Source organism: Cheilinus undulatus, linkage group 16 (assembly GCF_018320785.1).
Source record: "Cheilinus undulatus linkage group 16, ASM1832078v1, whole genome shotgun sequence".
NCBI lineage: Eukaryota > Metazoa > Chordata > Actinopteri > Labriformes > Labridae > Cheilinus > Cheilinus undulatus.
Window position 1 is genome coordinate 46,999,751 of NC_054880.1, and position 4,709 is coordinate 47,004,459.

Sequence of the window (4,709 nt, forward strand, 5' to 3'; positions counted from 1 at the left end):
TCATCTACAGGGGCTTCCAAAAGTATTCATGCCCTTTGAACTTTTCCAAATTTCTTCACGTTACAACCACAGACAATAAATATATTTTATTGGGATTTTACGCAAAAGAGAAACACAAAGTGGCACATAATTGTGAAGTTAAAGGGAAATAATACATGGCTTTCAATTTTTTTTACAAACGAAATTTCTGAAGAGTGTGGTGTGCAGAATTCTTCAGCCCCCTGGAGTCTGGTAGCCATGAATAAAATCCAGAGCAACCAATCACCTTCAGAAGTCCCTAATGAGGAACTAAAGTCTACCTGTGTGTGATCTGATCTCAGTCTGAATACAGCTGTTCTGTGAAAGCCTCAGACGGATGTTAGAGAACATCAGTGAACAAACAGAACCATGAAGACCAAGGAACACACCGGATGCTCCTAAATATTCCACAGTCAACTGTCAGTGGTATTAGAACAAAGTGGAAGCCATTGGGAACCACAGCAACTCAGCCACCAAGTGGTAGGACACGTAAAATGACGGAGCGGGGTCAGAGGATGCTGAGGTCATAGTGCACAGAGGTGGCCAACTTTCTGCAGAGTCAATGGCTACAGACCTCCAAACTTCATGTGGCCTTCAGATTAGCTCAAGAACAGTGGTAGAGAGCTTCATGGAATGGGTTTCCATGGTAACAGCTGCATCCAAGCCATAGATCACCAAGTGCAATGCAAAGCGTGGGATGCAGTGGTGTAAAGCACGCCGCCACTGGACTCTAGAGCAGGGGAGACGCCTTCTCTGGAGTGACCAATCGCGCTTCTCCATCTGGTAATCTGATGGACCAGTCTGGGTTTGGTGGTTGACAGGAGAACGGTACTTGTCTGACTGCATTGTGCCAAGTGTAAAGTTTGGTGGAGGGGGGATTATGGTGTGGGCTTGTTCTTCAGGAGCTGGGCTTGGCCCCTTAGTTCCAGTCAAAGGAACTCTGAATGCTTCAGCATACCAAGAGATTCTGGACAATTCCATGCTCCCAACTTTGTGGGAACAGTTTGGGGATGGCCCCTTCCTGTTCCAACATGACTGTGCACCAGTGCACAAAGCAAGGTCCATAAAGACATGGAGGAGAGAGTTTGGTGTGGATCAACTTGACTGGCCTGCACAGAGTCCTGACCTCAACCCCATAGAACACCTTTGGGATGAATTAGAGCGGAGACTGAGAGCCAGGCCTTCTGGTCCAACATCAGTGTGTGACCTCACAAATGTGCTTCTGGAAGAATGGTCAAAAATTCCCATGAACACACTCCTAAACCTCGTGGAAAGCCTTCCAGAAGAGTTGAAGCTGTTATAGCTGCAAAGAGTGGACCCATGTCATATTAAACCCTATGGATTAAGAATGGGATGTCACTGAAGTTCATATGTGAGTCAAGGCAGGTGAGCCAATACTTTTGGCAATATAGTATATGTTATCAGCAGCACATTTTACTTGTTCATATGAATCTGTGTTTTTGAATTATTTCTTCTTTTCTGTCGTGAATTTGACCGTCTGAATACAGAAACAATGCTGAGACCATTCAGGTTCTTTCCCCTTTAAATGAATTAGTAACCAGCGATCCTCGAGGTAAAGCTGAGGGAGAAATGACATTTCTCAGAATGTCAGGATCACCTCAGTGTCTTCGTACTGCTGTGTGGATGTTCTGTTTTCCTTTCATTGTTGCCCCAGTAGTACTGAAATATGATGTGATTAATAAAAGGAATGAATGAAGAATAATTCTGCGCCTGCCTGTCCCAACCGTGTTGACCTCTTTCAGGCCTCTGCAGGTGAACACAGAAACTCTGAGCTGTTGTGCTCAGACATTACCTTCAGCCCTCTCATCAGTGTGTTAGTTTACATGCATGTGTGTGTCTTAATGTGGGTCAGCTTCTGAATAGGTGTGTGTGTGAAGAGACAGCCGTGACACCTTTATCTCCCTCTATCCAGCAGACTCTGGGACTGACTGGACATTTCTATTTCCTGTGTGATGTGCAGCATATTGCACACATCTGTGGGCCGGCGTGTCATCTTTGGGATGGTGTGTGTAATGACCGTGCCTTATCTTTCTCATTACCCAGCCCAACATGTCAGAGGAGGGCTGGAGACGAATCTGCTCTCCTGACAGAGAGACAGAGGAAATAATTACCATTGTCTCTGGTGGAATAGGGCGTAAATTGATACACACTAAACAGCGTCCCTCAGGGGCCTCTCTCTCTCTCCGTCTGTCTCTCTCTATTGTCAGATGTACTAGACAAATGAATGCTCCCTGAAGGAATTAATTGAATTTGGGAGCAGTCTCCTGCATGATCCACTAGGACAAACCAAAAAAAACCCCTCTGTACCCTCTCTACCTTCCATCCCACCCATGGCACACGCTGACACACACCAATGGACACACACACACACCTCCTCATCCTCCTTTATTCTTGTCATGCCTCGCAGAAACGTCTGACGCCCCCATCTACCCTGCCCCGCCCAAATGGATCAGTCTGCGCCCCGTATTCCTCACACACACACACACACACACACACACACACAGTGTGCTGCAGCCCCTTTCCTGGATACAGTGTTTCCATGGCAGCCACTTTTTTTTTGGCACGTATAAAATAAGACAGAAAAAGAGACCACTCCTATTGATTCATCGGCTTCTTATTGATGCACAGTCTGAAGCTGCACACTCATGTACAGCAAGCACACACACACACACACACACACAGAGTATCTGACACCACAGTGGATCTACCAGGCTCAGCTGTGGAATGTGAGGATGCTTCTGTACGCTGCTGTTTCAAAGGGGCTGAATGAAACTTTATTTTTTAAAGATGGTCGGGTGACAAAAACACAACAACAACAGTGTTCTTTTCAGTTCCAGCTGATTTTATTTCCTTCTTAGAAGAAAAAGTAAAAAATAAAAACAACAAAACAACAATCTGTACAGAGGTCTGAGAGGCAGTGATTGACCCAAACATTGGCTGGTTTTCAACAAGAAACATCAACAGATGATCAGACAGACGTGGTCGTACACAGCAATATTGCACAGATGAGAACAGAAGAAATGGTAGAAAAGATGCCTTTAAGTCAGGGGGGTCAGACTCAGTCTCAGCAGGGGCCGGACTCTGGATTCAGGTCTAACCTGAGGGCCTAACAGGGTCCACATTAAACCAGAAGGTCAACCTCATTTTCACCAGTAATACATTACAGGGAAAAATGATTCTGAGATTTTAAAAGTCAAAATGATCAGGTAAAAGGCTCAAAATCTGAGATAAAAAGTCAAAATTATTAGTGCAAAAGGTCAAAACACAAAATTAGATGTTAATATCATGGTTTTAAAAGGCAATAGATAAAAAAATAAAGTCACAATCATGTTTTTAAGGCCAAAATATAACTTTAAATTTAAATCTGTGAACTTAAAAGGTCAAAATATGAGATAAAAAATCTAAATAATAAATTGGAAAAGCCTAAATTGTAGCTAAAAATCAAAATTATAAAAGTAAAAGGTCAAAACATGGAATAAAAAGTCAAAATAATAAATATTAAAAGCTCAAAACAGAAGATAAAAGTCCATATAATAGACAGAAGTCATAACTGTGCTGTGGAAGATTGAAAATATGAAATAAAATCACAAATGAATTTCCCACATTTTTTATCTTATTATTTTCACTCTTTATATTTGTCACATTTTTATGACTTAAGGATATTTGATATAATCAGGTTAAGTTGACATTTTTATTCTGAAGGAAATCTGACCTCATATTTTAGGGACAGTTAAAGAATATGAGATTATCTTGGGGGCCGGTATAACTGTACCACAGGCCAGATTTGGCCCCCGGGCCTCGAGTTTGACCCCCCTGCTTTAAGGTTAAAAGAAGAGAGACTCCTCAACCACGTTGTCTAAGGATGGCCATCCAAGTGCCTGCTGCTGATCATCATCACACTTTAAACACACAATCTTTGCTTATAGTACAGTAAGCTGACATAAATATCTTCATGTAATTATTATTTAAAATCTTAAACACAACAGCTATAGCTACATATACCTGAATCTGAAATACAAATGCTATTAGCCATGCCATAATAGAGAAAACAAAGAGCCTGTTATCCTAACAGGTGGAAAGGTTCGACACTATCTGATGAAGCACTTCATCCTCCTCCTCCTCCTCCAGAGTCTAGGCAAGGTGGAACAAGTGTGGAATTCCATCCAGTGGTTCAAATAAAACTTATCTTCATTTAAAAAAGGTACTTAGAGGTATTAGCTCTGTCCAAACTTAACCCTTTGTTCATCATTTACCGGAAACAGCATCAGTTGTTTACTAGGCTGGTGAAACTGACGTCACTGTGCCGTTAAGAAGCATGTGGGTAAAGACTGTAAACACCATGTGAGGTCAGACTGTGCCCCCCCCCCCAACACTAATGTAGATCCAAACAACAGTGTTGTAGGCTACCACCCCTCCCTCTATAGATTTATACAAAAATACAGGTAAAAAATCATGACACACGGAAAAGTCAACACTCTAGCCCTTCCGCGCTGAGTACAAACGGTGTGCACAAACACAGATCTGGATGGGGACGTGCTTCTATGTATAAAAACGTCCGGCCGGTATAAATACGTCAATATAAAAACGCCTTCCACACAGGATCTACAAAGTTGAAGCACGAGGCAAAAGATGGGGAACATTGGTCCTGAATTGTGCACTGAGTTATTACA

The 4,709-nt window shown here is 42.5% G+C and overlaps 1 protein-coding gene across 1 annotated transcript in view; it reads right to left on the reverse strand.

The window, feature by feature from the left end:
• Positions 1 to 3,507: 3,507 nt before the first annotated feature.
• Positions 3,508 to 4,709, reverse strand: part of sox4a (SRY-box transcription factor 4a) — a 3,163-nt gene continuing 1,961 nt past the window's right edge. Inside the window, exon 1 of the mRNA XM_041808001.1 lies at positions 3,508 to 4,709. This exon is cut by the window's right edge and continues 1,961 nt beyond it. The gene's annotated coding sequence lies outside the window, so the exon portion shown is untranslated.